General features: G+C 32.8%; 1 protein-coding gene across 1 annotated transcript in view; it reads right to left on the bottom strand.

Annotated features, from left to right (window-relative positions):
• LOC149925334 (calcitonin gene-related peptide type 1 receptor-like) overlaps positions 1-22,301 on the bottom strand; it is a 75,922-nt gene extending 53,621 nt beyond the window's left edge. The window contains exon 1 of the mRNA XM_090160042.1: positions 22,041-22,301. The gene's annotated coding sequence lies outside the window, so the exon portion shown is untranslated. The remainder of the gene's footprint in view (positions 1-22,040) is intronic.
• Positions 22,302-22,979: the final 678 nt, after the last annotated feature.

Here is a 22,979-nt window from a genome sequence, read left to right as displayed (position 1 = left end):
CTCGAATCATCAAGCCAAAGCGTTTAATCGAAGAGATGTAAGCGTTCATTTTCTTAAGAAAAGAGAACTGTAAGGTTCTAAAAACCAGAATAATAAATAACTTATTATCGGCCCTGTTTTATTTGTAGCAGACGTCTCTTAGTTTCTGATAATTGTTTTAGTTTTAGTTTTAGTTATAATCGGTTGTCGAAGCCGCTGCCATGTAATCATTCACCATTAAATATATCTTTATTCGTACTTGATCGACCTTCGGATATCACACATCCGGTGATATGTAAAAATATTAGGTGCTATGTAAAAACATTATTTGTTATTTAAAATCATTAGGTGCAATAAAAAATATTCGGTGCTATGTAGAAACATTATTTGCTATGTAAAAAATAGGTGCTAAATAAAAATCATTATTTGCTATGTAAAAAATAGGTGCTATATAAAAAATCATCATTTGCTATGTAAAAAATAGGTGCTAAATAAAAATCATTATTTGCTATGTAAAAAATAGGTGCTATATAAAAAATCATCATTTGCTATGTAAAAAATAGGTGCTAAATAAAAATCATTATTTGCTATGTAAAAAATAGGTGCTATATAAAAAATCATCATTTGCTATGTAAAAAATAGGTGCTAAATAAAAATCATCATTTGCTATGTAAAAAATAGGTGCTAAATAAAAATCATTATTTGCTATGTAAAAAATAGGTGCTATATAAAAAATCATCATTTGCTATGTAAAAAATAGGTGCTAAATAAAAATCATTATTTGCTATGTAAAAATAGGTGCTATATAAAAAATCATCATTTGCTATGTAAAAAATAGGTGCTAAATAAAAATCATTATTTGCTATGTAAAAAATAGGTGCTATATAAAAAATCATCATTTGCTATGTAAAAAATAGGTGCTAAATAAAAATCATTATTTGCTATGTAAAAAATAGGTGCTATATAAAAAATCATTATTTGCTGTGTAAAAAATAGGGGCTATATAAAATCACTAGATGCTATTTAAAAACATTAAGTGCTAGAAATGTCTAGAAAATAGTGAAAACTGGAAAAATCAAGGAAATCGATTTCCTTATTTTAATCCTGTTGTTCTTATTTTCAGAGTTAGTTCCTCGCTTCAATATTAAAATGGTTATATAAATTTACAGAAATATAAAATTTAAATTCTGGTATTGGCGAAGAATATTTTATTTGATAAAAGCACTAGCCCAGGATTTGAAAATATGCAGCGTGTGTGAATAAAAATGGCACTGCTCTACAACATAAACCATTCGAACCAAGTATAAAAGTATTGAAATTCAATTTCATTGAATTTATTGGATATATACGTTTAACCATTTCTCTAGATCCGGTGAAATTGCGCAAAAGATGGCCCTGGTTTAAAATTCGTTTTTTATCAGTAAACTCCATCTTTATTCCATTCGGTTTCTTTCCTTTTATCAAAAGTCGTCGTTTCCTCATTTGAAGGATTTCGCATCTTTTTAAAAGAAGAAAAATTGTGTGGAAAAATCCGTGGCCAAAATATTTCACGGGCAAAAAAACGAGCCAGAATTTTGTTGGATCACAATTTTTCTACTTTCCTTTTTCCGGCAAAAGGAAAACGACGAACTCTGAGATCTTTTTCTCCTTTTTAGTTCGGCGCATCATAGATGGCGTCAGAATTATACTCTGGTTAAGGGATAGATTTCAAAAATGTAGATTTGGGTGACATTACTGCTAAAGGTAGAATGACCCTTGGATATTTGCTAAAACTGCCTCCCACGGCATAGAGGGATATTATGTAGAGGGATTTTCGCTTCGCTTCGTCACTGTCTGCCATCTGGAGGCTAAACTTACAAGGCGTGATTTTATAATTAAATTAATATTAAATGAATATTTAAAGTGAAATTAATATTAAATGGAAATTATGAGTTAAATTATTAATAGATGAAAATTAAGAATTACATATTAAATAAAAATTAAGAATTACATATTAAATAAAAATTGAGAATTACATATTAAATAAAAATTAAATTAGTATTTAATGAAAATTAAGAATTACATATTTAATAAAAATTTAGAATTACATATTAAATAAAAATTAAATTAGTATTTAATGAAAATTAAGAATTACATATTAATATTTAGAATTACATATGAAATAAAAATTAAGAATTACATATGAAATAAAAATTAAGAATTACATATTAAATAAAAATTAAGAATTACATATTAAATAAAAATTAAGAATTACATATTAAATAAAAATTAATAATTACATATTAAATAAAAATTAAGAATTACATATTAAATAAAAATTAAGAATTACATATTAAATAAAAATTAAGAATTACATATTAAATAAAAATTAAGAATTACATATTAAATAAAAATTAAATTAAATTGATATTAAATTTTAAATTAATATTTAATGAAAATTAAGAATTAATTTATATTAAATTTTAAATTAGTATTTAATGAAAATTAAGAATTAATTGATATTAAATTTTAAATTAGTATTTAATGAAAATTAAGAATTAATTTATATTAAATTTTAAATTAGTATTTAATGAAAATTAAGAATTACATATGAAATAAAAATTTAGAATTACATATTAAATAAAAATTTAGAATTACATATTAAATAAAAATTAAGAATTACATATTAAATAAAAATTAAATTAGTATTTAATGAAAATTAAGAATTACATTTTAAATAAAAATTTAGAATTACATATTAAATAAAAATTCAGAATTACATATTAAATAAAAATTAAATTAAATTTATATTAAATTTTAAATTAGTATTTAATGAAAATTAAGAATTAATTTATATTAAATTTTAAATTAGTATTTAATGAAAATTAAGAATTACGTATTAAATAAAAATTTAGAATTACATATTAAATAAAAATTAAGAATTACATATTAAATAAAAATTAAATTAAATTTATATTAAATTTTAAATTAGTATTTAATGAAAATTAAGAATTACATATTACATAAAAATTAAATTAGTATTTAATGAAAATTAAGAATTACATATTAAATAAAAATTTAGAATTACATATTAAATAAAAATTAAGAATTACATATTACATAAAAATTAAATTAGTATTTAATGAAAATTAAGAATTACATATTAAATAAAAATTTAGAATTACATATTAAATAAAAATTAAGAATTACATATTAAATAAAAATTAAATTAAATTTATATTAATTTTTAAATTAGTATTTAATGAAAATTAAGAATTAATTTATATTAAATTTTAAATTAGTATTTAATGAAAATTAAGAATTACGTATTAAATAAAAATTAAGAATTACATATTAAATAAAAATTAAATTAAATTTATATTAAATTTTAAATTAGTATTTAATGAAAATTAAGAATTACATATTTCATAAAAATTAAATTAGTATTTAATGAAAATTAAGAATTACATATTAAATAAAAATTTAGAATTACATATTAAATAAAAATTAAGAATTACATATTACATAAAAATTAAATTAGTATTTAATGAAAATTAAGAATTACGTATTAAATAAAAATTTAGAATTATACATATTAAATAAAAATTAAGAATTACATATTAAATAAAAATTAAATTAGTATTTAATGAAAATTAAGAATTACATATTAAATAAAAATTAAGAATTACATATTAAATAAAAATTAAGAATTACATATTAAATAAAAATTAAAGTAAATTTATATTAAATTTTAAATTAGTATTTAGTGAAAATTAAATTAAATTTATATTAAATTTTAAATTAGTATTTAATGAAAATTAAGAATTGAATTAATATTAAATTTCAAATTATTATTAAATTAAAATTAAGAATTAAATTAATATTAAATTTCAAATTAATATTATTAAATTAAAATTAAGAATTAAATTAATATTAAATTTCAAATTATTATTAAATTAAAATGAAGAATTAAATTAATATTAATTTTCAAATTATTATTAAATTAAAATTAAGAATTAAATAAATGAAAATTAAGAATTAAATAAATGAAAATTAAGAATTAAATAAATGAAAATTAAGAATTAAATAAATGAAAATTAAGAATTAAATAAATGAAAATTAAGAATTAAATAAATGAAAATTAAGAATTAAATAAATGAAAATTAAGAATTAAATAAATGAAAATTAAGAATTAAATAAATGAAAATTAAGAATTAAATAAATGAAAATTAAGAATTAAATAAATGAAAATTATATGATAAAAAAATGAAGAATGTATTAAATAAAATTTATATGATATGAAAATTAAGAATTAAATAAATTAAAATTAAGAATTAAATAAATGAAAATTAAGAATTAAATAAATGAAAATTAAGAATTAAATAAATGAAAATTAAGAATTAAATAAATGAAAATTAAGAATTAAATAAATGAAAATTAAGAATTAAATAAATGAAAATTAAGAATTAAATAAATGAAAATTATATGATAAGAAAATGAAGAATGTATTAATTAAAATTTATATGATATGAAAATTAAGAATTAAATAAATTAAAATTAAGAATTAAATAAATGAAAATTAAGAATTAAATAAATGAAAATTAAGAATTAAATAAATGAAAATTAAGAATTAAATAAATGAAAATTAAGAATTAAATAAATGAAAATTAAGAATTAAATAAATGAAAATTAAGAATTAAATAAATGAAAATTAAGAATTAAATAAATGAAAATTAAGAATTAAATAAATGAAAATTAAGAATTAAATAAATGAAAATTAAGAATTAAATAAATGAAAATTAAGAATTAAATAAATGAAAATTAAGAATTAAATAAATGAAAATTAAGAATTAAATAAATGAAAATTAAGAATTAAATAAATGAAAATTAAGAATTAAATAAATGAAAATTAAGAATTAAATAAATGAAAATTATATGATAAGAAAATGAAGAATGTATTAAATAAAATTTATATGATATGAAAATTAAGAATTAAATAAATGAAAATTATATGATAAGAAAATGAAGAATGTATTAAATAAAATTTATATGATAAGAAAGTTAAGAATGTATTAAATAAAATTTATACGATATGAAAATTAAGAATTTAATAAATGAAATTTATATGATATGAAAATTGAGAATTAAATTGATATTAAATTAAAGTTGAGAATTAAATTGATATTAAATTAAAATTGAGAATTAAATTGTTATCAAATTAAAATTGGGAATTAAATTGATATTAAATTAAAATTGAGAATTAAATTGATATTAGATTAAAGTTGAGAATTAAATTGATATTAAATTAAATTTGAGGATTAAATTAATATTTAAATAGAACTGTCTTTTTCTCCTTAACTGTTAGTTTTCACGAATGTAGATGTCGCCATAAACGCCGGACTGTATTTGGCCTGTTCCCAGCTTGATAACCCCTATATATATAGAAGGCATCGCGTCGTTTACGTTTCGATATTTTTTCCATTTTTCTCGAGAGGCCTTTAAGCGTTGTTATTCCCTTAACGAAAATACGGGAAATTCGCACTTTCCGAGATCGCTTACAAACTTTTAAAAATGTTGTACAAAATAAGGCTTTCAGAGCGATAGTTGTTGTCAGGAAAAACATCGTTTGACCTTCGATTTTTCATCTAAGATTACTTTTCAACCTGACGGTCATTTGCTTCAATTTTTTGCCCTACTCACAGCTATTTTATTTATCGCGTAATCCGATGGGATAAATGTTTTCCGTGATAATGATAAATTAAAGAAAGTGCGAGAAAGTGGCGTCTTAGACTAGTTCCTCGACGGCTCAATAGATGTCGTTTTCGGCAGTGAGTCTGACCTAGTGTTTGATCATGGACCAAGAATCAAAAGGGACTCACTTTAAAAAGCACGCGTGAACACTGTTAATAGGAAAACCGTGGTCAATCTTAGTTTAATGTGGATAAACTTGGCGAAGCTGAAGTCGATTTCCGGCGTAGTTTCGTAGAGAAGATGGAGCGTTCACTTTCAATTTTGACAAAATGGCGCCGTTTTTGTCGGTTAAATGATTAGGCTTAGTAATTTTTAGACCTTTTATTTTGGAAATTAGTTCTTTATAAGTTTAAGTAAAGGTAATTAACCATTGTGTTAAGTAAAAATAACCAGTAAGATGCGTATGGATGAGGTTTTTCTTATCAAATTCACAGGAATCCATTTCATTTCTAAACTTCAAAAATTTAATGAACTAAGCCTAACCTAACTTTTTCGCACGTACGGTCGCCTTAGCGGTTGGTGTACACCAGTAAGCCTTTCGATTTAGGCCTCGCCTACCGTGTCAAAATATCGGGAACAGTGGGTCCCCCTAGATTCTTGGTTTATGGTTTGATTGGTTGAGATTTCTAAAACCGACTTACGGCCATTTTCATAATTTGCAACGGAACCGCTTTTAAGTGCTAGTATCTCGCATTTAACTCTTAGTGAAAAATTTTATTTTGTAAATTATAATTAAATCATTTTTTCGATTGATCCAAAATTTTTAAAGAATAGAAAAATTAAGAAATGTATAATATGTTTAACAATATAAATAATTTAGAAATTGTATAATTTTTGAAGAATTATAAGTAGTTTCTTCGCCGACTAACTTGAGAAACCTCTCTAGCTCCTTGACTGGTGTTAAAATTAAAACATTTCGCGCTGCTGCAACGATAGGGGGCGATACTTTACGAGGTGTTTTTTCTGTACTACTGAAAAGCACGCGAGGGGTCTCTCTTTGTAGTCTCAAACTTTGTGGTAGACAAATAACAATTTTTATGGTCTAAAGATAGTTGTACAACTTTACAACTCATTCAAAGTTTAATACAAAACCATACACAATTTTTTATTTCAAACTGAATATTTAACAAGACGTACGTCGGTCAGAATACACACAATCCTCCTAATGTGTTAAGTTTGTTTGAGCTATTCACAGCAACCTGCAGCGCCGTTATCACAACCAAAATATATCCACGGTCACACATATATATAAATTTACACTTATTTGTTACTTCTAGTCATACTTTGAAGTGTAACTCTTATTTTTTACTTCTGATAACAATTATTTGTTACTAGTCAGCCGTTGAGTGTCACACTTATTTCTTCTGGTTATACGACAAAGACTAGTTCGATTAGTTTCATACTTATTTGTTACTTCGTATCACACTTATTTTTTACTTTGGATCACACTTATTTGTTACTTCTGATCACACTTATTTGTTACGTTGAGTGTCACACTTAACACTTCTGGTCATACGCCGAAGACTAGGTAGATCAGTGTCATACTTAATTGTTACTTCTGGTCATACGTTGAAAGCGCGGCCCACTCTGAACGGCCTTGAAAAACGCCAGAGGGAAACGGGTGCGTAGACCTCTATAAAAACGCGGATTTACAATGTTGGAAATTGCGGGGGTCCGTATACGCTGCCCAAAAAACCTTACTTAGAATTAAATTTAAGGAACGTTTTTACAATTCTAGGTTATATGTAAACCACAGCTATTCAAAAATATAACTTTCATGAAAATCGGACTTAAATATGTAGATTTTTAGGCGGAAATATAAAACCACGAAAATTGGGGTCCCGTAAATTACCCTGAAAACTATACTTAAATTTAATATTTACTGATATGACCGAAGTTGTAGGTCCGCTGAATCCTAACCTATCCAATAATATTTTTTTTAACGTTATCGGACCTAATTTTAAACAAAATATCTACCACATAAAGGAAATCACCGAAAAAAGTAAATTGGGCAAATTCCCAACTTCTTGGGCTCCGATTTGAAAACTTTATGAAAGGCTATCAATGGTAATATATGTACTTTTGAACGAGATATCATTGACTCTTCTAGTTATAACCGTTGAAGAGGTATGCGTGACACGGCGGCATCGGCGGCATCGGCGGCATCGGCGGCAACGGCTACACTGTACGTGAGACTAATACACACAAATCCTTAGGATTGTGTGTAAAAACCGGTAACATAAAAGCAATGAAGGCGGGCATCTGTCGGGAGCTGGATTCGTAGCTTTCCCGACGCCTCATCCGAAAAATTGTTCTTTATAAAATATGGCATCTTTTTTTGCCACCTAAAAAGGACCCTTCCATTTCATTTTTTTACTTTGCAAAATAACGCGCCATGGTTTCGAGAATTTAAAAATATTCGCCACACTAAAAAGTAAATAAAAAGAGACAATGGCGTCAAAGTGTTCCGAAAAGAAAAATAAATCCTTGGAAAAGACAGCTTTACTGTCCCAACTCCCAAAGTTTCGAACTACCTCTTTTTCTAAAGATCAAAAGGGTCCAAGGGTGAGGGGTGATCTTGGGAAGGGCAAAAATCGAGGCTTCGAAATGTCGCTATGAAAGAAATTAAGAAAATTTTTTAATTACATTTCCCGTTTTACTAAATGATCCCACATTTGCAGTACGCCTATTAAACGGGCATAGTATGATAGCAAAAGTGACATAATTACCAAAAGTGTGACAATCCCTGTACTTTCGTATGCTAAAGGTTTAATGAATGCTCGACTCGAGATCAACCACACAAAAGACTATTTATTGCCGCCTTTCTGGATCATTTTTTAGACTATGGTATTATATCGTAGGTAGATGGCGATAGCATCTGCACAGAACGATGAGAAATAAAAAAATAGTGTGTTTTTAAGTTGCGCATGTTGCTCGCTAGAGTATGACGTAAATTCCGCGTTACGCCTTTTTATAACCTGACCCTAAGCCTTTGATTTAGCTTAAACGACTTCAGTTGATAAAAGCAAGGATAATTTAGACCTAGTACCCTAGATTAGAAATCACTGTCTCGTGAGAAGTCAGCTTAGCCACTTCCTGCCGGAACTCCGAACCGAAAGAGGCATATTTTTCCAAGATCACGTGTCGGAAGTAGGCAATCGTTTCGTTGCCAAACCGACACTCGGAAAGTTATCTAAATTTGAATCTATAGGGTATACACTTTTTTTCGCGCCTTTATTTAACCCCTCTTACTTGCCTCCCGCTCGTCGGCCATTGCCTCTGCCCTCAGCGGGGAGTCTAGCATCCACTCTTTGGGTATCCGTAATGGAGGATGGGGCTGAAAGGGGAAAACCAAACATGGACATACGGAATTCTATATTAACTTTGATAAATGCAAAACTGCTTTTAGTAAAAATATTTAATAAAATTAAATAAAAGTAAACTTTTAAGTAAAAATGTGGTCCCTAATTTACAAACTTTACGTTTCAAAAAGGCGGCCATCTTTATTTCTTGTTTCAATCTATCTAGAAAACAATATTATAAATCTTCCGAGAATAATTACGACAGGCTTTATTTTAGCGGTTCAAAAACCGTCAAGTTGATGAGATATTTTGTTATTCTTGCGATACCTCGGCGGCTCCGCCTTCCAGTCTTCAGTGTCTGTCCTCCGAGACCGAAGACCTATGATTTCTATGGCGACTGGAGGACCAACCTTCCAGTGGAGACTGGAAGACAGGAGACTGGAGCCCAAAAGGGGGGCTGGCCATGCATAGGCGGCTCCAGCCTCCAGTTTCAGTCTCCGAGACCTAAGATTTCTATGGAGACTGGAGGCCCAACCTTACAGTGGAGACTGGAGGACAGGAGACTGGAGACCATGCATTGGAGGCTCTGGCATCCAGTTTCAGTCTCCGAGACCAGAGACCTGAGATTCGTATGGAGACTAGAGGTCTCTAGTCGGGAAGGAGACTGGTGACCTGGAGACTGGCAACCTGGAGACTGGAGGCCCAACCTTCCAGTGGAGACTGGAGACCAAAAGTGAGGCCGACCATACATTGGTGGCTCCAGCCTCCAGTTTCAGTCTCCGAGACGGAGGATTTCTATGGAGACTGGAGGCCTCTAGTCGGTATGGAGACTAGAGGTCTCTAGTCGGGAAGGAGACTGGTGACCTGGAGACTGGCAACCTGGAGACTGGAGGCCCAACCTTCCAGTGGAGACTGGAGACCAAAAGTGAGGTCGACCATACATTGGTGGCTCCAGCCTCCAGTTTCAGTCTCCGAGACGGAGGATTTCTATGGAGACTGGAGGCCTCTAGTCGGTATGGAGACTGGAGATCAAAACTGTTGCTGACCTATGATTTTCGCCAGAATTCTAATCAATTTGACGTGCCCTTGCTAGAGTTTTTTATTGAGACTTATACGGGGAATTGAAGGGTTCCTCGAATTGTTAAAAAAAATTCCAAGGTTTGTGGAGACTATCAAAGCCAGACAGTATCTAAGTGAACATCTTATTCACTGATGGGACGTCTCAAAGGTGATACGTTATGTAAAACGAAACCTAGCCTTGACAGTTATTTAGGCCCATTTCAACGGCGGCTATCGCTGCCCGGTTTCAACGTGGTACCGACTATTTGACCTAGACGGGCCGATTTTCTCCTTTAGCTTACACCCCAATGTGCCAAATAAACGGGGTTACGTTCCAAGAAACTTTCTCGCTCAACTGCGGTAAGGAATTAGACGAGGTTGGACCGCTGAAGGACTTCGAACTGAAGGCACGTATTTACCAAGGAACAAGTACGCTTGTTACGATCCAAGCTCGAAATCTCCGGGGAATAGACCAGCTTTTACTGTTGAGTTTCCGGAACCGGTAGACATAGGTTGTCTTTTTCGCTACATTCTTAATTCACCCGCTAGTTCCAGCGAACCCGAGAGGAGGGTACATTCCTCGATATTTCTCTCGTAAGCAAAATGTCAAGTACAGTGGTGGATTTCATTGTAATAACGCGAAGAGCTTTTCTTTCTGAAAGGAGCCGAGGTAATTTCTCTTCGAAGCGTTTCCCTCCTGAGATGCCCATTTCACTTTAGACTGAACTGACAACGTCTCCGAGGTACCATTCTCCGTTTTAGTCTCGAATACCTCCGAGTTTTGTTAATTAAAATCTCGTTTTGTTAGGCGAACTGTTTGCGCGTTCTTTTGCCGTAGCTAAATATAGAGGCTAGCTTCTCCCTGAACATCGGTGTATCGCGTGTGGAACACTTTTACAGGCGTTCATATATCAAAAATAGACCAAGTTAATTTTAATTTTAATTAAATTAAGGTGTAAACTAGTCCACCGCAATCTAGTATCTACTCAATTTGGTCATTTAGTACCAGTAATTAAAACCAAATAAAGAGTGGAAATATAAAATTTTTGTCCCATTTTTCGGAGATAATTATTTGGGAGGAGAGAAAATTTGTCGATAATGTCATAATTCTATCTCCTTTAAATTATCTCTTTAATTAATCGGAAAATGTGGAGTTGGGAGGAAGACAATTAGGCCTGCTGACATTTTTTCTTCCACTAGAACAAATTCGGCCATGAAGAAAGATGCGAAAGTTGGTTTCTTTTTTCGGGATGGAAGAGTTATTTCTCTGATAGAATAGCGAGAGAGGCTAAAAAAAGCGTCGGCGCTGCAGTTAATGAATGCTCCCAAAGTGCTCCCAAAGATCATTAGGCTAGAACTCACTAATCAAGATAACTTTAAGCTACCGCGCCTGAAACTTAAATGATAAAAAACGGTAAAAAATGGCGTACCGATGCTTCACAAATCGAAGTGAATCCTTCGAATATTACCATTTTTCATACAATCTTTTGACTTAGTTTGATTCGTTTCTTTCGGCGTTAAAGTTCGATTAATCCCACTGTGTTTTTTTCTTCTAAAATAAAATCGACTGAGAGTCCGGAGTTTCGGCGCCAATGACCTTTTTTGTACTTGATTCGGTCCTATATTGTATAAAGTTAAGCTTCCTTTTGTCTACGCGGGTGATAAACAATTTGGACCATAATTTGACGTTGTTCTTTAATCCGAGATCTTTGGACCGTGGACGGTCGCTTCTTTTTTCTCGTCAATCTGACCATCCAACCGGACATTCGCCGAGGTAAATTCTATTATTTCGCTTTGTCGGCGTCTTATTAAATTCATCTGGCCGTGAACTTTGTTGTCAGATTGACCGCGTAATATAATCTTCGCAAAAACGTATTAGACGTAGCCGAAAATTGTAAATAAAAAACCAGAAAGCCTTTATCTGGACTTCGTATAGCAATATGATTCTCCTCACCATACGTCTCAACTGTTTGGGGGTCAATATAGTTATTCGGACAATGAGGACCCTAGCAGACACCATTCGAAGACGAAAATAATATCAGACCGGACACGACGAAATCCTGCCGGTGCTCTTTCCCTTTCGCGATATTCTCATAGCGCGACACTGTCCTTTTCTGGCCTTTGTGTCCGAAATGTGGGAACCCTTTTGGGTCAATGAACTTTGGCTGCGAGGCGCGAACGGGGAAGGCGTACCCCGAAGCGATGATTTATTAGGTCCCAATTCATCCATTCAATGAAGGTTCGTTACGGCAAACTTCTCGCCTTCGCCCGGCCACCCGACTCTGAACTTCAACGACCTTTCAGCGGTGTCCGAAGAAATTGGAGGGAGAGGATTTTCCAAAAGTGATTTTTCATCGAAGCAGCCCCGTAATTAGTTCCAAATCTGAGAATTTTTCTCCGACCAACCACTCTACTCACTCGTGACTATTTTATGATCGAACGCTTTCTAAAGATTCTCCTCTACTCTATGTTTTCTCGAAAGCCTTTTTCATATACTTCTAGTTTAACTCTAAAGTTAAACGTTGTTTTGGGGTATCGGAAAGTCCAAAGAGACGGGTCAATTATTATTATATATAAAATCGCGAGGATAATAAAGTTTATCGGTAAATTCGCTTAGTGGTGGGAAGGCTTAGATAAAGAAAAGTAAAAAATAAACAATACAATTCAGATCATTATCTTGGGGTGACTAAGTGGTTAAAACTTTCACCTCGCAGCAAGAGGAGTGGCGTTTGCGGAACTGGGTGAAAACTCGGAACTACTCCTTCGTCGTTGAGTTTGCAAGTTATCTCCCCCTTGGTTAAAGGGGGGTTTTCCCCAATTTCTTCGGTTTCCCATTACTTTTAAGGTATCCATTTCAAGTCAGGGAATCAGGCCTGTTTATCTTTACATGGGGGTTTAGATTGGGAAATTCGCAGGGTCTCCGCTATTCTAGGAACCCCATTAGGGGATTCTTCCACAGACCTTATTTTGTTAGCGGTCCAACGCGTTACTTTGCCCTGAGAATTTAACTTAAGGGAAATCAGTGAAAATAATTTTAGGAACTTATTAAAATATCAAGGTTTCGGGTCAGATAATTTAATTATTGATAGGAAATTATTTACTAAATTTGTTTTTCTAAAATATAATTTTAAAATTATCAAATAGTGGCTAAAAATGAATATTTGAATCTGAAACAATTGTAGCAACACCAAGCCCGTATTGATAGACAAATTAATTCAACCATCTGAAACATGAACGGGGGAAATTGTAAATTGTACGCAATAAACCTGCATGCAAGTTTGCTCTATACGTTTTCGAAAGGTGGCTTAAGCTCTCTAATATCTCAACCCGCGTACGTGTACATAGGTCACCGTTTCAAGTGGAACACGAGCGAATAAATTTCCCAAAATAATCTCGAAGACGCTTTTTCTACTTAACCCTAAGCGCCTTGGCCATATGTTAATGCGGAATTCGCCATTCGGAATAAAATTGGTGGTTATTTATTTTTGGGAAAAAACGCGGGGAAAAACTTGTTGAGTAAGCGGCGAATACATTAACGTCTTGGAAAATATGGAAGCACTTTAGATTTCCGGGGCTCGTCGCCATTAGTGTTCCATCGTTTAGGGCCCACTTCCGCTGTAATTATCTTTAATACTTTTCAGTCATCTTTATATTATCGTTCCTGCCATTGCTGAGAGATTGGACACATTTTGCCAGAGTAGAGTTGAATTAGGTTTGTACTGGTGCTGTTGTAAAGTTAATCGCCCGTGACCGCTCTTTATCTTTTTGTTTGTACAAAAAAATTCTAGATAGATATATAAGCAGCCTAACGAGACGTCCCAAGGAACAAAATGAAAATTTATGGCTCCTGACTCTCTCTATATCTGAACGTTCGCTTTTATATACTCTTCGGGAAAAGCTGAGACAGACGATATTTGACATTTTGTACAGCTTGATGCCGAAGTTGCGAGACGAAGATTTTTGCCGCGACTCTGCTGTAGATGGCGCTAGACAGCGCAGTGGAGATTTCTAGTTAAGACCTTTTGGGGCCTTGGGCTAAATTATTTCTTAAGACCTTTGTGATCCCCAACGGTCAGCCTTTGTATGTCCGTTGTCTAAATTCAACTACGCAATAATTAAACCAAAACTTTTAATTTCAAAAGTATAACATAGGCCTACTGAAAATAAGATTTTTACTGACAGTGACTCGCTGTTAGGTTTAGAAATTGTAAGTATCGTATGATACGCGATATGGTGATGAGTCAAATTACTTTAAACGTAACTAAAATATACATAACATTAAATGAGCATAAATAATATTTCATCAACTAATAATAATCACCACCTTAGGCCTAAGTCATCAATCGACTTTTGAAGCCTTTAATTCACTAACTATTACCGTTAACCTCAACTAAACCCTTATCCGTTATCCCTAGAGTAGAGGCTGTATGGCTGGCCTTTTCGGGGCCCCAAAACTGGCTGGGGGCCCTGGGCTGTAGTAGTAACTGCGCGCATCGTCTAGCGCCATCTACAGCACAGTTTCGGTAAAAATCTTCGGTGCAAACTGTTGACCATTTGATTTTCGACCGCGGATCCAGTCACATCATAAGATCATAAGACATAAGCTTTTCTGTGCCTTACGTAAAGGGTGTTTCGACGAAACCATTCTCTGACTGCAATTCACATCGGCGACCTGGCAATTATTTCGGGTGTGAGTGATATTTTCATGGCAGCTAAAATGTCTTTATACGTTTTTTGTTTTTGTGATTATGTGTGTCTTTTTTTATATTTATTTTATCTGTCATGTATGCCGCATAAAATTTTGTTGTTTTCTCATAATTTAACATTTTCTTTAAGACATTGAATGTAACAAGGTTTGTATGGTGTTAAGGCCTTGTTGCCACATACACCGATAATAAACTTCTTTTTATTTTGAAAATAATTCTTGTTGTTGATCATAAAATTAAAATGTAGTAAAATTTAAGTGAAACGACTATGTTACAAGTAAGTCGAATATTTCCTTGCATCAGAGTGAGATAAAATCTCCAAAACGTCGGTTTTAAGGACACAATGAGATTATGGGCCTGATTTAATATTTTAGGCAGGAGGGAAATAGGAGCAACGCAAAGTAGTCATTCTGCCTAACTTGAAATAAGTATTTTACTTTAACGTCACACCGCAGTGACCATGATCTTCGGTTTTTCCATTTCAAACAAATTGACATAATTATTTTCTTTGTTAGCCTATTTTAAAATATATTTTGAAATCTAATCAGGGTGTGATTTGGAATCATTTGAATGCTGAACGTCAATTCGCAAGCGCTCGGACCATTTCGGACACGATTGTAGATGACATTGTTTGGCGCGCGCCGGACGTTGTAGACTTAAGATTGCGTCTGGATCACTGGTGATTTCTTTTGGTCAGTCTAGGGGTTCCGTCGAACTCAGCCCCCTCCGATAGCGCGGACCCCGGTCTATGAGAAATCAATGGAATGTAAGACAGTTTTTCCTCGCGATACTTCTGCACGGCTCCGAAGGCTGTGTTCCCGATTTCCGTCATTTCTAAATGGCTGGAAGGCCATTTATTTCCAGGCTTCGTGTTCTTTTGCTGCCCGAAAGAAGAGCCCGAGAGGGAAGATATGGCGTCGTGTTTTATTTAGGGGTCGTAAGTAACGCCAATTTATTTCATAATGGCATTAGAGTTCCTTTAAGTACCGTCGCTATTTCGCCAATCGAGTTCATGTCGAATTCTTCGAGATCCTTTCTGCAACCCCCCAGTGGGCCGGGACCACCCTCCAGCTGGATTTGGAGAAATAAGAACTTTTAGTTTTGCTTTGTTAACTTTTTTCTCTTCCTGAGCCGATATCTTTTAAAAGCGAACTACTTTTTCTCTTATCCGCTTTCTTCTCCGCGCATTTAACTCGTTCCGTCGCTTCTTTTAAAATCTACGAATTCTTCCCAATCTCTCTGTCTCTCTCCGATACGAGTAACCACAGAAGTTTATTAATATCTATTTGGAAGTTCGCGGTATTTTTGCGAAGATTTGCGATATGAATTTATAAACATTTTGTTGGTCAATTTGTTTAAATATCGTTGGACGTTTGTTTAGAGATAATGTTTTGGTTCTTTTTCATTTAGTATTCGTTAAGAATAAAAAAATTATTTTAATGTTAAATTGAAAATTTTACAGATCTTAATGTGCTATATTTGATCGAGTGACGTTGTATGAAATTAAATTTTATTCCAATTTTATCATTGAAATTATTGGTTCAAAACAGATCAGGATTCAAACTGGATATGTAGACCTAGATTCCAGTTGGATTCGAAAATTGGAATTATTATTCATTATTCATAAGAATGTAGATATTAATTAGTTCGAACTCATTTAGTTGTTTTAGTAAATATAGTTGGTTATTTGTTTCAAGATAATTTAGTTATTTTTGTTTGCCATATTTAAGAGAATATCGTTGAACGAGATGCATCAAATCTCGTACGTCTCCCAGAAAATTGTTAATTATATAGGCTTTCATATTTACCACCTAAATGTGTGATGAAATAGCTGATGACTTTTGGATTTCAGTTTTTCTAAGCGGAAGCTTTCAGCCTTTGTACCGAGAATGAACATATTGTATTTAAAACTCTGCCGGAACTAAGAAGAAATTATCTCCATAGATGCATTAGATTTGAAAATCTTGAGATTTCATAATGGTCTCCAAATCAAGGTTTAATCTCGATTTCAGGCGGTTGTAAATACAAAAATACAAAACGAAAACATATTTGCCAAAAATCTTCGAAGAAAGAAACACCTCTGAGTTAGTTTCTATCAACTTCTGGTGCCCTTTGCGCAGTCTCACGCACTTTCGGAGGTTGGTTCTGGGCGAAGTGAAGCGGAGAGTGTGCTTGCTTGAAAGTGCGAAATTCCCCGGAACCATTCTCGTCCATTTTTCAGCGGGTGCTGTCAAATTCATTCACGCGATGCGTAACAGCCTGATATACGCGGCTCGATCTTCCAAACCATTTTCCACTGGCTTCCTCTCACTCCGATGAGAGTCATTGAAAGGCTATATCACTTCTGCCCGTGGGCTACTTTTGTCTTTATTTGGCTTCCGATTTTTGGGGCTGATTTCCAAGTTACGTTCTGCTTTGTATCGTCGAAACTTATAGTTTATACGATTTCCATTTCTCTACCAATCCCACTTCACTCATTATTATTTCTCCACGGAAAAATAAATTTATTTTCGTTGCATAACGCCAAAATCTTCAACAAAACTCATTTATATATTTATTTCTCCAAAGAGCATCTTTCCAAAAAAGAAATGACAATTATTTAATTTGCGTGCTCCTCTACGATTAAAATGGCAAATAAATGAGAACCAAATTACGTCAGGTTAACAAAGAATATCTATGCGTGACTACAGTATTTATATTCATGATTTACAACAGAACTTGGCTTAAATAACGGCGTCTCAGATCCCTCAAAGTAATAAATGTTGAGAAGGGGCCCTAATCTGAGATTTGTGGGAAGATTTCTATATCTAGCATATTTGAGACTTCTTTATATCTAGCATATTTGAGACTTCTTTATATCTAGCATATTTGAGACTTCTTTATATCTAGCCCATTTAATACTTTTATATATCTAGAATATTTGAGACTTCTATCTATGTAGCATATTTGAGACTCCTATATATCTAGCATATTTGAGACTTATACATATCGAAAATATTTGAGGCTTCTTTATACCTAGCATATTTGAGTCTTCTATATATTTAGAATATTTGAGACTTCTATATATCTGGCATATTTGAAACTTTTATATATGTAGCATATTTGAGAGTTCTATATATCTAGCATATTTCAGACTTCTATCTATGTAGCATATTTGAGACTCCTATATATCTAGCATATTTGAGACTTATACATATCGAAAATATTTGAGGCTTCTATATATTTAGAATATTTGAGGCTTCTATATATTTAGAATATTTGAGACTTCTATCTATGTAGCATACTTGAAACTTCAATGTAGCATATTTGAGACTTCTATATATTTACAATATTTGAGACTTCTATATATCTAGCGTATTTGAGACTTATACATATCGAAAATATTTGAGGCTTCTATATATTTAGAATATTTGAGACTTCTATCTATGTAGCATACTTGAAACTTCTATGTAGCATATTTGAGACTTCTATCTATGTAGCATACTTGAAACTTCTATGTAGCATATTTGAGACTTCTATCTATGTAGCATACTTGAAACTTCTATGTAGCATATTTGAGACTTCTATATATTTACAATATTTGAGACTTCTATATATTTACAATATTTGAGACTTCTATATATCTAGCGTATTTGAGACTTATACATATCGAAAACATTTTAGGCTTCTATATATTTAGAATATTTGAGACTTATACATATCGAAAACATTTTAGGCTTCTATATATTTAGAATATTTGAGACTTCTATATATCTAGCCTATTTGAGACTTATATGCTAGTTTTATCTATCTTAGTATATGATAATGAATTTCTGAATAAGAAAGATCTTGAAGTCATTAGTTTTAAATGTTTCTGTTTTTCAAAGTTACTCGATACTTTTAAACTAGGCTAATATCCAAGGCACCACCTTAGGTCAAAGTCATCAAGCGACTTGTATTCTCTTAGTTGATTTCTGTACTTGCTCATTTCAAGAATTCCCCTAGCGGTAATATTTGCATGATCTACCCTGGTTTAGTTAAATAACCGAGGCCGTAACTAAGTATTCACGACAGGAGGGGGGATTACAAATATTTCGTATTTTAAAAACCAAAACTCTTTTAACGTTAGTACTATGAATTTTTTTGTAACGTTCTTTACGAACACACAAAAACGTTAATTAAAAACGAGATAAATGCCAATTAAACAACACATGAAGTATTTTTTAAAGACATGATAATATACTTTTATTGTTAAGAGCCATCATTTTCAAAATTGAAATTGATAAAAACGTAATTAAGATTAACAAAATCCCCGTTGATAAAGTAACAATAAAACATTTAATAAATGTTTAAGTATCATTAATTTCTCAACCGTATTTAAAGAAGGCTCCGTTTTTTAAAATCCAGCAAGATTATAGCTCATTTTATTTCCTAAAGAGTCAACTAAAGATCGTATACTAATACAAATCAAGTTCATCCAGGGTCGCTGAAGACCTAAGCTAAGCACGACCATTTCTGCTGACCTATTTCCGGTGCAATAAAATACATTCTTGACGTTAGATATCTGCTAATCCTTTCTTTGGACCAAAATATAACTATTTGGAACAAAGTATAACTCTTTGGACTTAGTTATAACTCTTTGGACCCAAATGTATATATCTTTGGAACAAAATATAACTTTTTAGATCAAAATATAACTCTTTGGACCCAAAAATAACTCTTTGGACCCAAATATAACTCTTTGTATCAAAATGTAACTCTCTAGACCCAAATAGAGCTCTTTGGATCACAATATAACTCTTTAGATCCAAATATAGCTCTTTGGACCCAAATAAAACTCTTAATTAAGATCTCTATAAATGGGAATTGGGTTTTATTTACCTTTGTTATAACTTTAAGAACTCTAATTATATTTCCCACTTTAGCTAGTTGGGGGGACTTAGTTAAACGAGATGTTGATGGAAGGGACACTTCTCAACCCGCTTATTTAACTCGAGATAGCAATTAAGCAAATGGCTCCGATCGAATGGCAAATTCTCCAAAACACGGACAAGTAGCGACGTAGTCTCCAAATCGCCAAGTCCTAAGCACTCTCTCCCTATCGAAGCTAAAACACTGGCGGGTTAATGTTGCTCTATCGGCCGTTATTCTCGCAATGCCAAATAGATTTTGAATCGGATCGAGTCAGTGTCCGACAATTATCGAGCTCTCATTCGAGCGGATGGGAACCAACAAATGAATGATCTTGAGAAAGGACGTTTGCTTGAAATAACTTTCGAGGACCTCGTTCTATTAATTCTATTCAAAGTATGCAAGGAATTAACTTGATTTATGGAAACTTTCTAAGGCTAGGTATATTTGTAGTTCTAAGCGTTTCATTTCAGGTAACGTTTATTTTAACCATATTCGATTTTATCTATCTCTAACTAACCCGTTAAATATTAAAAGATTTTTGATACTCACTATTACCGTTACACGGTTTTCATTTGTTTATTAAAATTTATTTTATAGCGTACCGGTAATTGTGAGTGAAGCGAGCCTCACATAAATGATATTATAAAAGTGGACAAATATTTGGAAAAAAAAATTTTTGACCAAAAATCTTACTTTATTGTTAAAAGTTTTAAACGACAAATTTATCTTTTTCATAATGGTTGTAAAAACCAATTCACAATATTTCAGGGGGGACAAATATAGCAGTGGAAATTGTCCCCTTGGTTGCTACGCCGCTTAGACGACGGAACAGACGACGTTATGACGTTGGGGAAAAGTCTCCACGAAATAGTGCGAGTGAAAATTTAACCCACTGCCCCCATGAACTATTTGACCTATAATTTTCAATTATTAATATTGTCAGAAGTAAATGAACCGAGGATATTGGAAAGTGTCAATATTTTAAAATGCGTTTTCCTTAACCTGGGGATATTAAAATCTATCGGAATTCCACCCCCTTAAGTTCCCGCCAAAATAACAATAATAATAATTATTATTATAATCAGCTAGGCTAATACCCTTGGCACCACCTTAGGCCCAATTCCTCTATCGACTTATAATGCCTTTAATTCAAGTGGCCGGGTTATAATGCGTAGGAGGGTGGTGACAAGCCCTTCATGCCACACGAGCCAACAGCTCCCTACACTAACCATTACCGTTCACCTCTAAAAGTTTTTATAGTATAGAGGTTCTCCGTAGACGTACTTTGTCAATTAAGATAACTCAAATGGTTTTGATATCTTGCAGTCATTCCATTACTTTTTATAAATCGTACTCCAAAACCACAGTGTTTACCCTCTGCCACTCCCGCTAGTCACTGCCAACTTTAAATGTTTCTAGATAGTGCGAGGGGCGAGCTAGCTTCATTAAGGTTTCAGAGGAGAACGCCTGGAGGTGGCGTCGATGACGAAGAGGAGAGGTTTCAGGTATCGGAAATCCTCGGAAAAGTCCGGGCTTTTCGACGCAGTCTAGTGCCCTCCCTTTCCCGGAGCTAATTGAATTATTAAATCGCTGTTAGCTATTCATGCTCTCCGAAGTCGATACGTCGTTCGACAGAACTTAGCTGTTTGTCCCATTTATCAACTCCAAGTCGCTCGCCTCAACCTATAGCTCTTATTGAATTAAAGTTAGCCAACTCAATCTTCAGTTTATTGAGCTTTCCAGGGAATCATTATATATTACAAATTTGCAAATATTTTGAATAACGAGCCAAGGAATATTTTGAATTTATAAATTTGTATGATTGATGTATGATTAGCCTAAATGCTGAACAATTTTGAAATATAGTCTATATTTTCCTATAATTAAATTTTGTTATTAATACCAAATGTTAAAAAAAAATATTACGTACAACAGTAAATAATTAATATTTATATGGTCTACTGGCGCCTGTAGAAGTGTTCCGCACGCATTGCATCGGTGTTCAGGGAGAAGTGAAACGTACGGGGAATATACTACTAACGCCATCTTGAGTGGAGCGTGCATAGCGGCAATGTACCGATATCCGACTTTTTTAACAGGTAGAAAAACGAAACTAACACCTGTGGAATAACCTTTGGTGTAGAAATCGCCACTCTTACACTTTTTAACTATTATTCCCACGGAACCAATTAGATAAATTAAACACTTTCATTGAAACTTCAAGTTTGACCGCGTAATTAATTAATTTACTATAGTTATTAACACTCTTCGTGACCTTAATTAAGGTTATTAAATATAAATCATACATTATAAACGCTAATAAAGTTAATAAATGTTTCAAACGCAAACCAAATAAAGGGTTATGACTTACCTAATTGAAAACCGTTTCAAGAGAGCCGCGAAATCCCAGGATAGCTTGTATTCATTTCACAATGGAATTGTTCAGGGAGCAAATTTAATTTTTCTCGGTTAATAGTCCAGTCGGGGATTTGAGCATTTCACTCAAGCTGTCTAGAGCATTTGTTATTTTTCGAGAAAAGGCTGTTGGCGAAATGTGAGCGCTGGGAGTACTTAAGGCGATACTTGACCGCTTTCGCGAATTTCTCTCTTCAGTGGCTTATCAGGCTGCTATTTCTTGGGCCGCGATCGAGAGCGAGAGACAACGGTCTCGGAAGCGAGCGCAGTGTCTGACATCGTCCGAGCGCGCTTTTGCACTCCACGTGAGCCCGCCCGCCTCCTCCAGCTCCACTCTTTGTCGTGAGCCAGCCCCAACCAATCGGAGGCCGCTGAGTCGATGACGTAGATATCTATAGCGCCCTCCCCCGCTGTGTTTCCTTTTGTGCAATGTTCTGTAGCCAAATCGAGCGTTACTGAGGTGGGGGCTTCAGGCACCCGGGGATGTCTCCAATCTCCTCCTAATTTCGCCCACTGTCCCATCCCTCGCCTAGGATTACTTGTAGTCATAAGTAACGTTATACCAATAAGTATGACAATTAGCGAAGACCAATGTAAACAAAAATTATGGTAAATTAATAAATTGAAATTGAAACTACCAACGAACTAATTTTCAGCGTTTTTAAACAATCAAGGTTCCGTTCAGCACCGAGACCCTATAGTGCCTAAATGTAAATATGGCCAACGACGAAAATATATGACTATGTTTGGTTACGAGTCCAAGTCGGAACTTGGCAAGAGTGTCAGTGTCCTAAAATTTCGGTATTAAATTAAGCATGAAAACAATAGAACATATTTAGTACTTAATGTTAGTATAATACTTAAAGTTAGTATAATACTTAAAGTTAGTATAATA

The sequence above is a fragment of the Leiobunum rupestre genome, chromosome 10 (genome assembly GCF_980474605.1).
Source record: "Leiobunum rupestre chromosome 10, qqLeiRupe1.1.hap1, whole genome shotgun sequence".
Lineage (NCBI taxonomy): Eukaryota > Metazoa > Arthropoda > Arachnida > Opiliones > Sclerosomatidae > Leiobunum > Leiobunum rupestre.
Note: the sequence above shows the minus strand (reverse complement) of the source record. Positions and strands in the feature narration are given on the sequence as shown.